Below are 20,326 nucleotides of genomic sequence, written 5' to 3'. Positions count from 1 at the left end.
CTTTATTATTAATCCCTTTCCCTTTACTTTCCAGCTGTTCTCAAATCCCTCTATAAATCCCTTCTTCCTCTGTACCTAACCACTCCCACCACATTGTCCCCCTCCTGCAAAATTTTTAAACAAATAATTGAAAAGAGTCTTTCTCAATGCAACTAGTTGGTCCTACACATGCCCCAAGTTCTCCACCATCTTATCTGCAAGGATTAAACAACCTTCCAGCTCTAAACATCTGCCTTTTCTGACCAGTCTTCACTCAATCTGAGCTGCAGTTCTTGATGCTGTGCCTCTAGTCTTCCATGGGGAAAGCCGCTCCCTCATCCCTACTGTGTGGTCTAACCCACAGATAGCCCACTTACACACTTCTGCTCTCTCCATTCCTTCATCTGGAAATCCCTGCAGAATCTGCTACCAGGTAGTCCAGGTTTCCTGGCCCTGTTCTGACCAAGAATAGGAAGAATGGGTAATGTGCAGGAGAACACATCCATGCAACCACAGACTATCTCACTCTGAAAACATAATAATGACAGCCCTTCACCCAGGCACGTTCTCAGTGGACTAGGTTGTATCCACTGCAATGTAGGGGCAGAGAGATCATTTTGTCCTAGTCACTATTGTGTGTTCAGGACCTCAAACAGTGCCTGCACATAGTAGTTACTCAGTAAATATATTGTTGAATAATTTAAGGGTACGGGAGAAAGGAGAAGTCTTCTCTTTCAAAGGGCATTGATGTATTCTGTGCAATGTGTGATCCTCTGTGCTAAGTTGACTATTCATTTCAGACCCATAAACCCTTCAATAAAAGCAGTTCATCTCTCTTCTCTTTCCCTTTTGGAAATGTGTGTGTTTTATGATAGTAACAGATAGCCAGGAGACTAAGACCATAATTATAAGCCTACTCTTTGTTTTATACTGAAAACAGCAACTCAATGCTCAAAACACCTTTGTTCCCTTTTTAATTGGTTCTAGACTGTGATTCCAAAGAGCCGGTGGTTAACTCTTCATAAGTGTTCTCAAACTCCACAAGTTTGACTCGTCCCCCAGTATACAACAAAATTGCAGCCTTTGGCAGGACTCTTGGACGTAAGAGTGTTCACCCATTCCCTCTTGCCGGGGGAAGGAGTACTGACAGCCACTCCTGCCCCAGGGAAGCCTGTCTTTATCTCTTCGAAAGATAAGCTATCTGACTCTAAGCTTTTCATTTCCCGTCTCTGGACCTCAGTTTTTCTGTGTAAGAACATGGCTTTAGTCTACATCAGGAGTCTGAAGACTACCACCCTGGGCAAAATCCACCCATCACCTGTTTTTGTAAATAAAGTTTTATTGAAAAACAACCATGCCCACTCATTTACATACTGTCCACGGCTGTTTTCATACTCCAGTGACAGAGCTGCATAGTTGCAAAGCCTAAAATATTTGCTGTCTGGCCTTTAACATAAAACTTTTACTGATTCCAATCTAGATCATCTCTCCTATATCCTCCCAGCCTGACATTCCGTAATCTGATCCCTCAGACAGATTTTTATTTTCTACCTTCTAGTTAATGTCAGAAGTTACCTGATGGGCTCTCAGGGAACTGACTGGAAAATTTTCCAGTCTCTAAACGAATGTACTAGTTTTTCTTATTTTAGACCAAGTTCCTGTGACCCTTTTCCATTAGACCATTAATTTTAGCAATGTTTACAGATATTTGCAAGGGCTGTTGTGAAAATCCAGGGCAGGAATAAAGTTGATAGTGGGATGTCCTGCTCAGAAGGAGGCAAAGCAAGTGAAGAATGTAGGTGTCCTCCAAAAGAAGGAAAATGGAGGCTAGAAGATAGAGTTCCATTTCTGGAACAGCCACAGATTCCTGCACATTGCAAGTACTACAAGAACAAAAGGGAAAACTGACTAAAATAAAAGGGTTTGTTTTTTTTTTTTTTTAAACAGAAAAATAGAAAAATACCGAGAAAGAGGAGTGGCTTATCTGAGAGGTAGACTTCATATCTAGGGCTTGGAGGGAAAGGCCAAAGGAGAAGTGTCATTCTATCACTAGCAAGGGAGAAGCCAAGAGCTGGGGTCCCGCATTCCACATACTGACCAGCCTGGAGCCACCTGATGGGCTTTTATCCCCAGGGCTGGCAGCTGCCAACACACAGGGATTGGCACTGCACCCTTTAAACAAGGTATTTTTGTTGGTTTCCTTGTTTGTTTGTTTGCTGAAAATTTAGGAAATTTATTTAAGTCACAGTGTGCTCACTTTTTTTTTTATCCTTTCAATTTATTTTCAGAAAAACAGTATTCATTATTTTTTCACCACATCCAGTGCTCCACGCAAGCCGTGCCCTCTATAATACCCACCACCTGGTACCCCAACCTCCCACCCCCCCGCCACTTCAAACCCCTCAGATTGTTTTTCAGAGTCCATAGTCTCTCATGGTTCACCTCCCCTTCCAATTTACCCAAAAGCACATACCCTCCCCAATGTCCATAACCCTACCCCTTCTCCTAACCCCCCTCCCCCCAGAAACCCACAGTTTGTTTCGTGAGATTAAGAGTCACTTATGGTTTGTCTCCCTCCCTATCCCATCTTGTTTCATGGATTCTTCTCCTACCCACTTAAGCCCCCATGTTGCATCACCACTTCCTCATATCAGGGAGATCATATGATAGTTGTCTTTCTCCGCTTGACTTATTTTGCTAAGCATGATACGCTCTAGTTCCATCCATGTTGTCGCAAATGGCAAGATTTCGTTTCTTTTGATGGCTGCATAGTATTCCATTGTGTATATATACCACACTTTTAATACACAGACTGTTCTTTGAAATACTGAATGGCTATTCAAATTTTGAACACCTACCATGTGCCAGTGATGGAGTCGAGAGGTTTAGAGGCTTTTTGCTTTGTTTTGATTTATGTTTTTGTTGTTTTTATTATTATGTTCAGTTAGGCAACATACAGTACATCATTAGTTTTTGATGTAGTGTTCAATGACTCATTAGTAGCTTACGACACCCAGTGCTCAACACATGAGCCCACTTTAATACCCATCAGCCGGCTACCTCATCCCCCACCCCCTCCCCTCTGTAACCCTCAGTGTCTTTCTCAGAGTCCAGAGTCTCTCATGGTTTGTCTCCCCCTCTGAATTCCCCCCATTCAGTTTCCCTCCTTTTTCCTGTAGTCCTCCTCACTATTCCTTATGTTCCACATATGAGTGAGAGCATATGATAATTGTCTTTCTCTGCTTGACCTATTTCACTTAAGGTAATCCCCTCCAGTTCCACCCACGTCGATGCAAATGGTAGGTATTCATCCTTTCTGATGGCTGAGTAATGTTTCATCATATATATGAACCATATCTTCTTTATCTATTCATGTGTTTCAATTTATGTTTTTAACCGCAATGTAGTTGACACAGAATGTGACATTGGTTTCAGGGGTGATCGTGATTTGACAACCCCATATACTGTGCTATGCTCACCACAACTACAACTCCCATCTGTCCCCAAACAACACTATTACAGTACCACTGACTATATTCTTTATGTTAAACAAAGTATTGAAAGAAGCCTGGACACCCACAGCAATCAGAAACTGAGATGCTGAGTTGGACCACCAGTTTACTTCTAGTAACGGTCTCTTCCTGAGCTCTCCTCCCTAATGAAGCTGAGATGTGTATTAGGGCAATGAGAATGGGTGTCCACTCTCACAGGGGTTTGGCCCCCAAACCCTTCATCAGACTCCTCCATAAGGACACATCCTGAACACACACACACATACACACATGGTGGTTCTGTGCCTGGACGTTTGCACACCCCGACACTGGTCCTATGCATGATGAAGTTTCAAAGGATGGGACAAAGGAGAAACAAAAAGTGAAATGGGCAAGAGAATGTGGGCCTATGGGCATGGCCTCAGAAGATGTTAATACCCCTTTCAGATTGTCTGGGGAAGGGAGCAATTCAGGATGCAAGAGACACTCCATACACAGGGCAAACATCTCCCAGCTTTCCCACCTCACTTCTACTACCCAGGACCAATAGCTGTGGGATAAGGCCATGAAACAAGGTATCTGGAGCGTTCAAGACAGGTAGATAGCTACCAAATTAATTTGAGCAATGATAAAACCTATTGTCATTAAGAGAAAAAAAAGGAAATGATCCATATGTTCACTACAAGTTTCCAGGTGCTTTTAATATTTTACATGTAAGAAAATACAATCTTTGCCTGAATATTTTTATCAGTAAAAAAGATAAGAAATTCCTATCATCAAAATTATAAACATTTTGGATAAGAATTATAAAACATTTGATAATATGCCATATCGTTGAAGCATACGCATTTCTTGGTTTAATTGGGATAATTATGTTTTGAATAAATTACCCTATGCATTGAAAATAGTTCTGTTGTGAAGGACGAGGAGAAAGTGCTCAACTGGCCTAAAGTATACTAAGCAAAATAAGCGAAAGTGTAGAAAATCCCAAAAACTTGCATCTATCACCAAACTGTGACTCGTTTCTAGAACACTTTCAGTGGCAACCCCCTTGCCCCCGCCACACTCAAGCAGAGAACCCTTCCTGTTTTCACTGCACCATGGGGAGCGATGGGAGGAGCCTGGGACTTGGGGACCCTCAAGCTTAGGTTCAAATCCCAGATTTCTAATTTGGTCAAGTAGCTTAACCTCACTGAGGCTCTGTTCTTTTGAACTGTAAGATGGTATAATATCGGTATCACACTTGCTTCTTACGGTTATTTAGAGCACAGGGCGAATAATCCAAAGTTGTTCATCATGCCTGGTATTCACTCAATGTCGGCCCTAATTCCATCTCTTAGGACTGTAGCAGGAATAAAATGAGATGTTATCAAGCCCCTGGCACGTGGTAAGCATTCAATATACAGTAGCTCCTGTGAGGAATAGGTGGTTGTACACACAGAGGCATGGAAGGAGAAGGATCGTAAGATGCCCTCCGGGGACTAGCAGGATACCATCTCCCAGTCCACAAAGGGAGGTATTTGGGACAAAAGTCCTGGGATAGTGTCTGTAACTACCAAAGAACTATAAGCATCAGCCAAGAGGGACTGAGCCCAAGTGTCCTAGTCTCTCCTCATTCTGTATACAGTAGAGAAAAGATCCTCCAATTCAACAACCCCATTCTCTCCAAGCATCCTAAAGATGACACAGCTCCACATGGAAACGATCGCGGACACAGAACACTAATTGCCCACAGGAGGAGTGGCCACGTGGAGTTGCTGTCTGCCCAGCTTGCATTTTATGACTCCCTCAGAGTGAGGTCCGAACAGCAGCAGACGGGTCTTGTAGCCCTGGTTCCCCTTCCCCACCCACCATAAACTCTCACTATGGTTCTAACGAAAGAAATGTTTCTTTAAGATCATCAGTTGGTATTTTACATTTTGTTTTCCCAAAGCAGGATTGTTGAATAAATGGGGGGAGAGATGTTTTCATGAGCGAGCACAGCAGTGATCTTTAAAATCCTGCCAGGCTCACAGGGCCAAAAGTAGGCATGGCTCTAAGAAGGGATCACACAGCCCGTTCGTCATGGCAGACTCAAATGTCATTGCTCAAAGCCGTATCAACAGACACACATGCATCTCCAGCTCACTGGGCTTCCCAGGTGAGCTATCTGTCAAAGGCTTAAGCCCCATCATTTGTCTGAGAATACTGACAGCGGGAGAGAGACCAGGTTGGCAGGATTTGTGTCTGGTATTTGATGCAGGGGCCGAGCACCTGCTCCCAGAGGATGCACTGTAAGTGTGCACGTCCCCCTTACCCACTCTCTAGCTGACGTTGGAATGTGCAGAAAGACAGTCAATAACCACAAAAAAGCGTTGGATTTCCATGAAACAGGCTCTTCCAGCCTCTTGAGCTATTTCTATAGAAATATAATGTGCCACCGGTTATAAATAGAACTCACGGCTGCCAGGAATTTACTTTTCTTCTCTTTGTCCTTCTATAGAAGCTAAAGATATTCACAACAGAAGAAGAAAAATGAGTGAAGAATAATTTAAGACACCTTTAAAGGCCCGCTGCGGCTATTTTTACTTTTTCTCATTCCATTGAAACAAAAGGTTCTAAAAATGAACTTGGCAGAGCTAAGTTTTGATACAACCATTTGGTAAGCTCCTTGAGAGCAGGAGCCATGCATTCTGTTTCTTTGTGTCTACCGCAGAGTGACAGGAACAGAATATAGTGTCGGGAAACAGGACTCAGAGGAAGAAGGAGTAATGAGGCCATGGCCAGTCCAGGACCCGGCAGGATGAGGACCCGGCAGGAGGCACGCATTGCTCACACATGGGTGCCCCCCGTGCGATCCTCGTCTGTACACCTTGCATTCGCTCTGTGGGATGAGATGGAGAGAACTGAGCTGCCTTTAAGGTTAGCAAAAACTAGCAAGCAGAAGAAAAGGTGGAGGTCTGCCTTCCAATGCAGAATTTGCAGCAAATTCTAGGCAATATTCTCAAGACTAGGCTGTCCCTCCTGTCATCTGCCGTCTGTCATTTGCTCGCTTGCCCATGCTAACCCATCCTTCCCAGAGGGACAGTGTGCACATTCAGTGAGTTTTGTGCACTGTGTGGCAGGGACTTTCTGAGTGCTTGAATGCATCACCTCATATAATCTGCAGAACCCCGCCTGGGGCAGGCACAAGGATTACCACCCATTTTACAGAGAGACAGGCAAGCCCAAGGGAATGAATACATTTGCCCAAAGTCACAGAGCAAGTAAGTGGGAGAACTAGAGCAGGAATTTGAATCCATGGGGTGCCCAGGTGGCTCATTGGGTTAAGTATCTGCCTTCTGCTCAGGTCATGATCCCAGGGTCCTGGGAACTAGCCTTGTGTTGGGAATCTCTGCTCAGTGGGGAGCCTGCTTCTCCCTCTTCCTCTGCCTGCCGCTCCCCCTGCTTGTGCTCCCTTTCTCTGTCAAATAAATTAATAAAATCATTTTTAAAAAAGAATTTGAATTCATGCATTCTAAGTCCAAAGTCATTCCTTCTGAGACTATAGCTTCTCTGGAAGCGCTGACCTTGCTGTCTCCCTGTCTCTCTCCCTGTCTTCCCCATCTCTTTCTGCTTCCCCAGCTTTCTCTCTCCCTCTGTCTCCTCACCCCTGCTCCCAGGAATGATCACCAAACTTACTGTCACATACGTTTACTTGTACTATTCTCCCACCTGGAATGCCCATCTCTTCTCTCCTTCTCCTGATCACTGTTTCCAAAATCTGTCCAAAAATGTTGTGCAAAAAATCAACTTAGAAGTTCTCATAGTTTCACTTATTTGTGGAACATAAAGAATAGCATGAGGGACATTAGGAGAAGGAAGGGAAAAATGAAGGGGGGGTGGAACCAGAGTGGGAGATGAACCATGAGAGACTATGGACTCTGGGAAACAAACTGAGGGATTTAGAGGCGAAGGGAGTGGGGGGATGGGTGAGCCTGGCAATGGGTATTAAGGAGGGCATAGATTACATGGAGAACTAGGTGTTTTATATGCAAACAATGAATCATGGAACACTACATCAAAAACTAATAATGTACTATATGGTAACTAACATAACATATAAAAAATTGTCAAAAAATAAAAATAAATTTGGTAACACAACAAAAAAAAATAATAAGTAAAACTAAAGAGACCAATTAGAACTCAAAAAAAAAGTTCTCACAGAAGGCTTCGTATAGTTACTAAATTCTTTCAAGTAGCTTGCTTTTGCAGAAAGCGCTAGATTCTCTACAAATACAGACTGTATTTTATTCTCCCCCCAAATGCCTAGAAAAGTGCTACGCATAAAAGACTGGCTCAGGAAGTATTCACTGAACTGAAAAATAAGAGTGACTATGTGTATCCAGGGTAGTAGGAATCATCAGTGTTCGCCAGTATTCACTTCTCCTCTCCTCTGGGGCACCCAGAAGACTCTACTCCCAGTCCTTCAAAGTTGGGCAGGGCCATGTGGTCAGTTTTAGACAAACACACATCCCTTTCAGGCTAGGCTCAGGCTTCGCCTTCCTCTGCTGCAGGGACAGTGGAAAGTGCCCTTAAAGTGATCAGACCAACATTTCTGTTGAAATGACTAATCAGATCCCCCTGCACCAGTGACCCCACACAGGGGACAGCTGCTCCCAAAAATGGCCTCGACACCAGGTTGAAATAAACTTTGTTGGGGCACCTGGGTGGCTCAGTTGGTTAAGCGGCTACTTTCAGCTCAGGTCATGATCCCAGGATCCTGGCCTTGAGCCCCATGTTGGGGAATCCTTGCTCAGCAGGGAGTCTGCTTCTTCCTCTCCCTCTGCCTGCTACTCTGCCTGCTTGTGCGCGCTCGCTCTCTCTCTCTCTCTCTCTCTGTCAAATAAATAAATAAAATTTAAAGAAGAAAAAATAAAAAAGAAAAAGAAATAACCTTTGTTGTGGCAAGCCACTGAGATTGGGGATTGTTCCTACAGAATAACCTGGCCTCTCCTAACAGACTTATTTCCCTTATGGCCAGAGTTCCCTTAAACCCAAGCGCAGGAACAAGGCTTCTGTGGGCTCCTTCCTTTCAGAATCACCCTTGCTGATTAATAGAAACTCAACCCCTCTGGATCGTCACTCACTTGGGACACTCAGGCTCTTCCGTGGTCTGCAACGTGAGCACGAGCTGGGGGGCTTCTCCCCAGAGCCGTGGGGGAGTTTCTACCCCAAAGGAACTGCAGCCCTCCCAGCCCCGAGACTGTGTCACCCCCCCAGCCGCACCCCCGCTCCCCTTCAGATCCGCCTGCATACCTACAGAACATCATTTTGCCTCTTCAACAACAGTGAAAGTCCCTCAAACTGTGCAACAGTGACGAGATGTGCAATCAAGACAAAGGACACCATTTTTTGTTGTTGTTAAAACTGATATTTAGTTATAAAGTAATTAAACTCTCTTGCATGATACACAACCTGGCTCTGGAGGCAGGCATTTACAAAAATGTTCTGAATCATAGCAGTCTTTATTTATTTTTTTATTAACATATAATATATTATTTGCCTCAGGGGTACAGGTCTGTGATTCATCAGTCTTACACATTTCACAGCGCTCACCTTAGCACATACCCTCCCAATGTCCATAATCCAGCCACCTCATCCCTTCTACCCCTCCCCTCCAGCAATCCTCAGTTTGTTTCCTGAGATTAAGAGTCTCTTATGGTTTGTCTCCCTCCCAGTCCCATCTTGTTTTATTTTTCTTTCCCTTCCCCCATGATCCTCCTGCCCTGCCTCTCAAATTCCTCGTATCAGTGATATAATAATTACCTTTCTCTGTTTGACTTATTTCACTTAGCGTAATACCCTCTAGTTCCATCCACGTCATTGCAAAAGGCAAGATTTCAGGTTTTTTGATGGCTTCATAGTATTCCATTGTATTGAATTACAGCACTCCTATGATCCAAAATGTCCAGTGTCTCCTAAGTGTAGCTAATGACAAGTGAGAAAAAGATAGTTTTTCTCTGTTAGTTCCTTTTAAGTGAAACTGTTTAAATGGCCAAATATAAATATTAAGTAATACTAAAATACTTGTTACATTTAAGTAGAATAGCTCTAGGTGGTAATGTTTACAAAAATTATTTTTTAAAGGTACAAGTGGTAACCTAACTTCATTAATTCATTCAATCCTTCAAAAATATGATTGATATTAAATAAAAACCTGAAAAATTAATTAAATAAAAGCATGATTGGTTGTGTTTATACAGAACGATTACATACGGTTGAAATGACATTAACTAAAATATTTTGTGTGTCCCTAGGAAATTATAATCTAGTAGGGCAAATGGGACATAGTCTCACATAAAAATATATGATAAAGTTTATCAGAGGGCCATAAAGTGTTATAGAAAGCAGAAGAGGCGAAATCATTTTCAGAGTTTCAAGATGGCAAACTCACGTTCTATGGAGGAATGAATGTCACTTTATCTAGGCCCCACAGGATGAACAGTATTTCAGTAGATGAATCGAGTCAAGGAGGAAGGACCATCTGGTGAAGGATGAAGACCTGAAGAGCCTAGAACAGAGCAGATGGGTAGAGATTGAGGCTGGAAGAAAACCTGGGCTCCTCCACAAAACTCTAAGCCTGGGTGGCTCACTTGGTTAAGCGGCTACCTTCAGCTCAGGTCATGATCCCAGGTTCCTGGGTTTGAGCTCCATGTGGGGGAATCCTTGCTCAGCATTAAGGCAGAGTGGAGTAGAGGTGAACAGGAGGGAACTGGGAAGCCCCAGCATCAGGAGAGTCATCAGAGTGGGCATGAAGTTGTCGACGATGGAGACAGGCAAGGCAGAAAGGAGGAGGGAACCACATGGAAAGTTGGGAGCCATGCTCATCCCACCTTGGATGGAACCAGCTCACATGAACCATCTTCTCTTCAAGTCCAAGTCTCCGCTCTGGACCCTGGTCAGCTGTGCGTACGGACACCTGCAGGTGTTTCTCTCTAGTTCTCAGTCCTTTCTCTAGCAAAGATGCTGGCTAACTACTTACAATGTGAAGGAGGAAAGGGTTCAGTTTACTCCTCCAAGTTTCCTCATCTCAGCCAGCCCATTTCTATTACCAGCTTGAACATGCAAGGGAAAAGTCATGAAATTACACGAAAGCAACAATCTACATGAAACCTCACGGTCATCTCCCCCACTCAATTTAACTTTGCATAAACCTCAGAAATTGCCCTTTAAAGCAAGAGCTCCAGGCATTTATAACCAATGTCAAGTATTCTCTTTAGCAATTACCACATTTGTAGGAAAATATTTTCTATGGAGACAGCTTTCTGAAATGTGCTTGGAATTCTAATGATGTGGCCATACTTGAGTTATGACTTTTTTACTGCATCTGTGCATTAAAAATGCAAAGCAATACTTTTTTAACAATGAAATGTATGTAGTATATAATAGTATGCACTGGCCCTTCCTACCATGACTGGATGGCCAGGGATGTGGCATGGAAAGAAGAGGAAAGGAAAGGAACTGTCTATAAAAAAGCTCTCAGCTATGTGCAGACAGAGTTGGCCATGCTAAGAAACCAAGACTCAGGATTTCCTAAAAAATCAAAGAGGTTGACCTGGGGAAAGTCTTCTGTGGCTCACGGTAAGGGCAACCAGGAGCCTGGGGTCCTGGGTCCCTGCCCTAACCCATTCTGGCCTGGCTTCCTTTCCACCCTCTGGGCTCTTGTTTACGGTCTCCTAATCCTATTCTGTTTCCTAATTGCTCTAACTGACTTGACCTCCGAATAAAATGTCCATCTCTGTCTCCAAAGTGGGTGTCTTGATTCAGCATCCTAAAAGCTCCTTCAGTTTGCTACTTTGTTTTGGCATTTCTGACCACAACTTGTCCCTGAATCCAACTAACCCAGGAATGGCTGTTGGCAAAGAAACAGCCCATGACACCTCCTCCTAATACCTGTAGCACATTTCCTCAATACTCCCGGCAAAGTCTTCTCTCATGGTTAAAGTCCAAAGGAAAGAGAATCTAGAAGCAGGGAAGGGGAAAAAAGCAATTTTTCCTTTCTTCTGGGGGGAAAAAGTGACTTCTCTCCCATAACAGTGGAGAAGGATTTTAGGGATTATTGAACACCACCATTTCTGGGGAAATGCATTATGTACCAGGGAATGGCTGTGGCTTTACAGTCAGGCAGGACTTGCCATGGACAAGGCAGAACTAGGCAAGGTGGTCATGAAGCATTTAGAAGAAAAGACATAATTCAGGAATGAGGTAAAGCTCTGCCATCCACTCTACATGAATGCCTTGTAAAGGGACGATAGAACTTATTCTCAGAAGGACCCCCAAAGGGACAATGCTCAATTCCACCACAGAGAAACAGGAAATTGGGTACCTCTTAACAAACCCGGGTCCTGGTGGAAGGCTAAATAACTCTGTGGATATAGCTGCATGAACGACAGTGATGATGACAAGGTGATGGCCAACTTCTATTCCAATTCAAAAACCAGAGGAGCCCTGACGAGATGAAATAAAATCAAACTCCTCATTTGCCTTGAGATAAGATCATATAAGTCTTAGAGTGTGCATCTCTAGTTGCTTTTTTTGGGTGATGGGAAGAAAAGTAACAAGTGGTTTTGTTAATCACTATGATCTTTTCACGCCCTCTAGAAAATATAAAAGTAGCCACAATTAAAGGCAGAGCAAATAGACGTGGAGACTGACCCCAACTCCCAAACTTGAAATGTAACAACATATTTGAACTAAAATTAAAACAAGAAATCGAGAAATCATATTGGACTACTGAAACTAGATCCTACAAGTCAAATTTATGAAATAAATCATGTATGGAGAAGTATTCTCAAAAACTGTAAAATGTTATTCCAATGTCAGCCAATTTTATTCACATTATCCTAGCTATCCATGTTCTTTTTTTTTTAAATGATTTTATTTAAAATAAAGAGAGAGGTCACAAGTAGGCAGAGGGGCAGACAGGGTGAGGGGGGAGAAGCAGGCTCCCTGCTGAGCAGACAGCTGGATGCAGGGCTCGATCCCAGGACCTGAGATCATGACCTGAGCCAACAGAGGTTTAACCCACTGAGACACCCAGGCGCCCCTACCCATGTTCTTAAAGCATCAAAAGTCCAGTCTGCTTTTAGATATTCTAACATTTAGATTTTTCCCTAATTGCAATGGAACTTTCTCTCTGACTAATTTTGTTTAACTCTAATAGGATTGTGTATCTAAAAAACGCTGTTATTCTGGGATCAAGTTATACCACTTTAAAGCTAAGGATCTTAAAGTCCAGGAAAATTAAATGACCTATCCAAGGTCAAAATGCAAGTTGTTAGTAAAACTAGAGCAAAAACTCAAGTCTCCTGATGAGTCAAAAAGTCTTTTTTCCATATACTCTGTTTTGTTAGTCCTCTATTAGAAAGTCACACTACAGTACAAATTGCCAAGAAAGGCTTGGTATCCAGAATAAATTGTTTACCAAATAAGCAAATAAGAAAGTCATGAGTAAATAAGAAAAAGTCAAAAAAGAAAAAAATAAGCAAAAGATGTCAACAGGCAAAGCACAGAAGAGTAAATCTAAATTGTAAAAACAAACAAACAAAAAAAAACATATGAAAAGGGGCTCCACCTCAATAGTCATCAGAAAAATGAAAGGTAAAGCAAAACACAATTTGACATTCATAAGACAAGCAAATATATAAAGACTGGAAATACCAAATGAGGGCTAGAAGGTGGAGAAGTGAGGACTCTATACTTTGTTTACAGGTTCACGGGAGCACTGATTGGTACAAATACATTTGACAGCAATTTGGTCATAACTCCTTGAGGTAAAGAAGCCATTACCTAAGACCCAACAATTCCACTTCTGGGTATGACCCCAAAGGAGTTCCAGACAGGTGCCCAAAGCGACATGGAAAAGAATGTTCTTTGCCCTACTTTACCAGAGAAAATATTGGAAACAACTGAAACATACCTTGAGACATTTGAAAATCAACTGAGAATGGGTAAATTCTGACATGTTCCAACAATGGCATAAAAAAGATCACTTAAAATGAATTTAGATCTACATGTATCTGCATGGCTAGGTCCCAAAAATGTAACAGTGAGACAAAAAAAAAGTAGTGCAAAAACGTATAAACTATACAGTAGGGTACTATTTGGGTACTCTTTAAATATTCAAATTAATACCATATATATTATTTTAAATATATATATATATATATATATATATATATATATGGTGGAGATGCAAAGAGGAATGTACTATTTGCTTTCCAGTGAAGGTGTTAAACCACAGATATAAATAATACACACCTATTTCTGGGTAGTGATTACCTCTGTAGGAAAAGGTGAGAAATCAGACTGCCGGAGGGGTGAGCCAGGACTAGTGACATTCAACTGTACCTCTCTTTTTATTTCCTTTAAAAAAGATATGACAAAATGTTGTGTTTCTGCATGTTCCCACACTTCTTCGTATGCTTTAAATACTTTAAAATCAAATTTACTTAAAAAGAGAAATTTTCATTTACTAATACAATACCTATAAATACCCAATACATCATGTAGAACATGATCCTAAAAATATATGGATGATTGTGGGGACATCTGTCCTTACATGATTCTTTGTCCACTTCCTATTGGGATCAGCAAATTTGGATTAAATTTAAAGAGAAATCTTTAAATAGTTTTGCAGATTAACCTGATTAACTTTGCCTCTTAGTGACTGTCTTTTCAGAAGACAGTTTTCCTAGATTCTTAGTATCTGTACCTAAAGTTTCCTAGACTCTTAATAGCGGTCCCATAGTGGTCTTTCAGTCCTGTCTCAAGATGACAGATGATAGAAAAATAGATAGATTAACAGACAGATGGATGATAGACAGACAGAATCACCTCTTCCATAAGGTTTTCTCTGATGTGTGGCTTTTTCTTCTAACAGTTTATAAAAGATATTGGACTTTGGGGAAGGGCTTGGCATGCAAAAGAGATTGGAAAAAAATGGTGAGAGGTTCAGGAACTTTTTCATGACTCTTTATCTGATCAACAGTTTACCCTAAATTTGCCCTCATTTAAAATTCCCCATGAAAGCTGCCCCTGCCGAAATGTTAATTGTTATGCTACAATCAAGTGGACACAGTGCTAGCCTCTGACGTTCTCTTTTCAAACCTTGAGACTTTGAGTCTCTACATTCAACTGTCCTTCATCAGACACTGTGTGGTTGGAAGAGTTCACAAAATTCGGGGCAAATTTCCTGGTGCTTGGATTGGAAATGTCTCTGGAAGCAAACTGTCCCAAAAACTATGGGGGAAACCTCCTGAATAAAGCTCACTTGTTTACAATCAGGCCCTGGACAATGCTCTCACAGGAGTTGGCCTTCCAGCAAGAGAGAAAAACAGTGGGTGCACAACCCCAGCTTGCACCTGCTGCCTGCTCAGCTCTTCAGCCTCATTTGGGACTCCCTCCCATCCCCTCTCTCTGCTTCAGCTTCTCCCAGATAGACAGCCACATCCCGCTCTCTCCATCGCAGAACCTCCATACTGCTACTATACTCCACCCTGCTTCCACCAGATGTCTTCTTAGATCTCCGAGCATCATGTATTGCTGGGTCATCTCACCTGGCGAGGCCTATGCCGCTGCCTCCAGCCCCTGCCCTCCCCATCACCATAGCCCTATGTTCCACATCTGCCTTTCCCATAGATGAAAATAAATAGTCAAAAGGCCAACAGAAATGGGAAAGAGATCATTTTAGTGGGGAAACAGTGGAAAGGTCTCACTGAACTCTGTCATCTGAAAAAGTTAAACCCACTCTGAAGGTATCCTGCTTTGGGAAGGGAAGGTGGAGGACAGACTAAAAAGCTTCATCTCTGGGAGAATAAATTAAACATAAAAGAGGTACGATACTTACGATGGGATTGGCAAAGTAAGATGAAATCCCCTCCACAATTTTGCTCCCTTTCGGGGCACCAAAGTACTCTAAAATATTAGGTCAAAAAAAAAAAAAAATGGTCAGAGTCCAACAGACTCAGGAGCAAAGGCACTGAAAGAGCCAAAGATACAGTTTGTTTGTTTCCTCCTGCCATTGCTTTATTTGAACCAGTGCAGAAGGCCCAGGTTGAATGTAGGCTTTGACAAATAATCTGAGTTTAAAAAAAAAAAAAAAAAAGATGTGGCAGCCTTAAGAACCTAATTTATGCATCTAAAAATACTCAAATATTTCAAGGTTAAAAAAAGATGATCAAAATTTTTTTAATTTAAAAAATAAAAAAGGAAGACGATCACCCAGGAGTATCATTTTTAGCGTATACTGCAGCACATATTATAGTAAAGTGTCAAAGACAGTCAAGGGTCAGAGGACTTCCATCCTACCTTGTCTCTCGTTGCCACGGTCTTTAGAGGACCAGTTCTCAGTGATGCTGAACATGGATGAAGACTAGGTTTTGACTAGAAATTTTTCACAAGTTTCTAAACCCCACCTATCCAATCCCATTCTGGTTAGAGACATTTGTTAATATTAACCAACAAATGGCCTACCTTTCTTCATGCAAGGAAAGACATTACTTGTTGCCCGACAGCCACATGCCAAATGGATGAATTTGCCACGACTCAGGAATAGCACTTGGGAACCATTGTCATCACCAAGCACAGATTGCCCTGTCCTTCCTGCCAGACTCTAGCAACACACTCCCCAGGCTCACCATCGGGCACCAGAAGGACAACTGGACCAGCTTTTTCTGAGGGTGAGGACATTTAAAAAGTCCTCACTTTTTTGGTCAACTTGAAATACCGTCTGTGCACTTACGGTAATTAGCTACATAGTAACACATTATCCTCTGAACTCCTTATCCCTAAGAGGTGAAATGTACATAAAGTTCTGTCCTTCATTTAATTTTTGTTTACCTTTCTTATTTTATTTATTTTGCTGTTACTTCTTTTGCTGCTTCTGATGTTGCTTATCTTGTTGTTACTGGAAGGAACCTTACCCACACTCCTTATTTCCCGAACAAGCAAACTGACCCCTTCGGCTGATCTTCATGCTTTTTTCCAACACCAGGACTCACATGATAGAAAAGGAGAAAAAAAAAATTTAAATATCTGGGTTTCTCTGAATTTCTTTTTAATTAAAAAAGAGGATTGGTCTTTGGGCTTCTAATTTATGCATCTTCAGTTTCCATCCCAGCTGTCAGCCTTGGAGAAGAGAGCAATGGAATTTTGCAGATCTGATAAACTGTAAATTGATCCAGCCAGAGCTTTTTCCAATCCTGGACACTACTGCTCACTTCCAAATAGGAAAATGATCATCACTGTAGATCTTGGTTAAATGATGTTAATCTCCACAGCCTTGGTTTCCTCAAATGTAAAATCAAGATAATAAGCTTTCTTAAAAGACTTCTGCGAGGACACTTTTAAAAGCACAACAGCACATAGAAGACACTCAACACTTGACCCTTCATTCCTTTATCTCCAGCTTCTCAAAAAAGCCCCGACCTAGGTAAGAGTCAAGAAATTCTCAACAAATTCCACAATCTGAATGCAAGTGACTGTTTTAGACGTAGAATCAAGCCAAATTCATTTAGACCCTATGAATTCACATGCTGTGATCATTTCATCAAAGGCTTCCCTTAGATAAAACTTGTTTCACAAATAATACCAATTACAATGCCAAGAATATCAAATATAGAATATTTTTAAATCGTGGCAGTGTCTTCCAAAATCTACACAGTTCAGAAGTTCTGCTCATATATACTGGCTGTAAATCTCTCTTATCAGTCCATTAATGCAGGTGACGAGGAGTGAACAGGTTAATAAGTAAACGAGATTATTTGAAGAGTTCAAAAAATTCATTCCCATAATAAATCCTAAATTTATTGGAATTTTTAATACTTAGACTTATTTTCTCTCTAAGTATTCCCAGTAAAAGCTGACATTAGACAACTCATGTCAAAGACAGTCCTTTTTTGAAGGACAAAGAAACCAAGGGCCACCCTCTCACCTTAACACAACATTACTGGTGTCCCGTCTTTCACCAGCTGAGAGTTGATGCTAATGTGCCCCTACCTGCACCACCTGAATGCAAATTTGCATGTCACCTTCCCCAATCCTTGACCTACTTGTGCAACCAGATTACCGCCTTAAACTGTTTATCCGTGATGTGTTTCACCATGCATTTTTCTCTTAGGCAAAACCCTCTGTGATTTATGGGAAACTGAAATCATGTGTTTCTGGTTAGTTTATACTTTAAAGCACCAAAATGTTATTTTGTAGAGCTATTTCAATGTCCAAAGAGCTCTTCAAAGATGTTTTTCTTAGAAATAGAGGTCAACATTGTGCCCTGGAAAAACAATCCCCAGACCCTAAGGACCGGGTTTGGCTTGAGATCGCAAGTCCTTAAATTTACAGAAGACATTCAATTCAGCCAACTAGATGTCACATCCACCAGAAGAATCCCAAAAATCTGATCAGTGGGGAAGTCTGCCATTACCTTTGGGGTATGCCACAAAGAGTTTACATTCATTCCTTTGAGGAACACTGGGCTTGGGAAGTCGTTTTGCTCACAAGACCAATAATCCAGAGTTTATTTTTCTACTCAAGCACAGCATCTTTTGAGCGTTGCTAGACAATGTATGAAAAGATGTACCTGAAGAGATCCCCATTCTGCTTTGAAATATTAAATCTGACCACAAAATGTTTTTACTACACAGTGTTCAGAGGTTCCTATCTAACTCAAACTTTGGGTCTTATTCTGCAACCAGGGAAAATCTGAAAACAAGTTATGTCCCTCAGAACTCTCCAAAAGTGTTCACTGTTCCTGCTTGCCCCTTGTTCCCCATACCCTTCCTGTCTCCTTTAACTCTTTGTCACATATTCTCCCATTCTGGCCCACCTCCATCAACACACTAACTCCCTGAGTCCCAGGATCCATCGCCATCTTTAGGAGATCATCCAACACCAGGGAATCTAAGAGTTGATGAACTAGGGTGCTTGGACGTTAATATGCACACTGTGGGTATTGTATACACCATTTGGATAACATAATGGCCTATCACACATTTAGGAATCATTTATTTTTAAATATAGATTCATTTTAAATTCATAACTTGTGGTAGGTTATGAGATACATCTTAGCATGTTATAGAAGAGGGATAATTTCTTCCCAAAAACAATTATCTAAAATAAAATTAATACTGGAGCACCTGGGTGGCACAGTCAGTCAAGTGTCTGACTCTTGGTTTCAGCTCAGGGCATGATCTTAGGTTCGTAAGATGGAGCCCCATGTCAAGTTCTGTGTTTCGTGCAGAGCCTACTTGAGAGTCTCTCTTCCTTTCCCTCTGTCCCTCCCACTCATGCGTTCTCACTCTAAAAAATAAATAAATCTCTAAAAAATAAAAATAAAATTACTGCTGTTAACTACTGTTACCTATATATGTGAGCTATTATAAAGTCATGTGACTCTTATTTTTACAAAGGCATGTGAATTCATAGAGTATCCATCATGGAAACAAGAGGTAGCAGCAAAGGTAGCCATAAAAAACAAAGACACAGTAAAGCTGCCTTGAAAGAGGGAAGGTAGTAAAGAGGAAACAAGGAATAGTCCCATCTGAGGATATTCTACCAGTTCAGAAGTAAAAGTGCTGAGAGCCAAAAGTTGGCCACATGAGAACGTATCAGGGTGTCAACTTACCATTTAATAACACTTTTAGAACTACACTAAGATACCAAACACTGTAGGCATTGTCAGCAAGATAGTTCAACTTACTTATACTATGTCTTCTCATAGCAGCAGCCATATCTAATTTTATACGGTAATAATTCCACTTGGAAAAAGTTGATAAAGGTCGCCATGGTGACCACACAATTTTTGTCTCCATGGTGACACTCACAAATGGTAAAGACCCTTCAATTTAATTTTATTTAAAGTTCCAAAAGATTTTTTTTTCTCCTCAGACTAAATAATATAACAAGACAAAAACAACTTCAATTGCCTATCGTCTATTACTCTTATGAGATCAAAAGGAGAAGAAAGGTTAAAAAAATGGGTAAAAATTCTTTAGAACTCATATAACATGAATTTATTTTTCTTGTCTGTTTTTCTATCTGTTCTTCTATTCAGTGTGCATGATAGACATTTGTCCTGTTTCTTCATGTAAGAAAACTGAGAAGCTGATGAATTGATTTTTCTTAAGGTCACAGAGCTGGTAAAGGGTGGGGCTGGGATTTAAAATGCTGTCTGACTCCTAAACTCCTACCAGGCCTGGGAAGATGTTCCATTTCTTAAAAGGTGTTGGCTGAATCCACACTTACTCAACTTCATAAAAATTGGTCAAGATTCAGAAAGAAGTCAGGTAAAACATGAATTTCACCTCCCATTATCCAGACGGGAATTTGAGAAAACTAAGTCAGTCACACAATTGCTAGGGAAATGTAAGCAAATGAAAGAAAGTTTAGAGGGGAAAAAAATGGTGAAGAAAGTTTAGAGCTCAGAGGTATGGACAGCAAGCCAAGAAGATAACTAAAAAGTAATGTGACAGTAAAGTATAAACAATACAAGCTTAGAATTCTTGGACAGAGCTAAAAGTATCTCTGTCTTTATAGACGAGGTGTATACCAGCAAAGCTGGGGAAAAAAAGTTTATTGAAATAAAATCCTATTTCTCTTTAACTTCAGTTTAGAAGGACAGCTATTCTACTCCAAATTTCCTTTGATGTGCAATGGAAACATTGATGAGCCTTCGTGTTCCAGTTGGCAGAGATGAGTTTCAGAACATTCCAGCTCTGCCTTCAGCTGTTCAACAAAGAGTGGCCAGATCATCAGGGCCAGACTTCTTCCAGGAAACCCCTTTTTATCTGGTAGTCTCCACTTGACCATCACTTACATCACCTCTGAACAGCATGTCA

At 41.4% G+C, this 20,326-nt stretch overlaps 1 long non-coding RNA gene across 1 annotated transcript; it reads right to left on the bottom strand.

Moving 5' to 3' along the window:
* Positions 1-9,302: 9,302 nt before the first annotated feature.
* Positions 9,303-15,857, bottom strand: LOC122907814. Its single transcript, XR_006384750.1, has 3 exons — positions 15,801-15,857; positions 9,886-10,002; positions 9,303-9,419 (listed from the first exon to the last, which is right to left on the bottom strand). It is a non-coding gene; the product is annotated as an uncharacterized LOC122907814 (long non-coding RNA).
* Between the last annotated feature and the right edge of the window lie 4,469 nt (positions 15,858-20,326).

The sequence above is a fragment of the Neovison vison genome, chromosome 5, assembly GCF_020171115.1.
Source record: "Neovison vison isolate M4711 chromosome 5, ASM_NN_V1, whole genome shotgun sequence".
Taxonomy (NCBI): domain Eukaryota; kingdom Metazoa; phylum Chordata; class Mammalia; order Carnivora; family Mustelidae; genus Neogale; species Neogale vison.
Note: the sequence above shows the minus strand (reverse complement) of the source record. Positions and strands in the feature narration are given on the sequence as shown.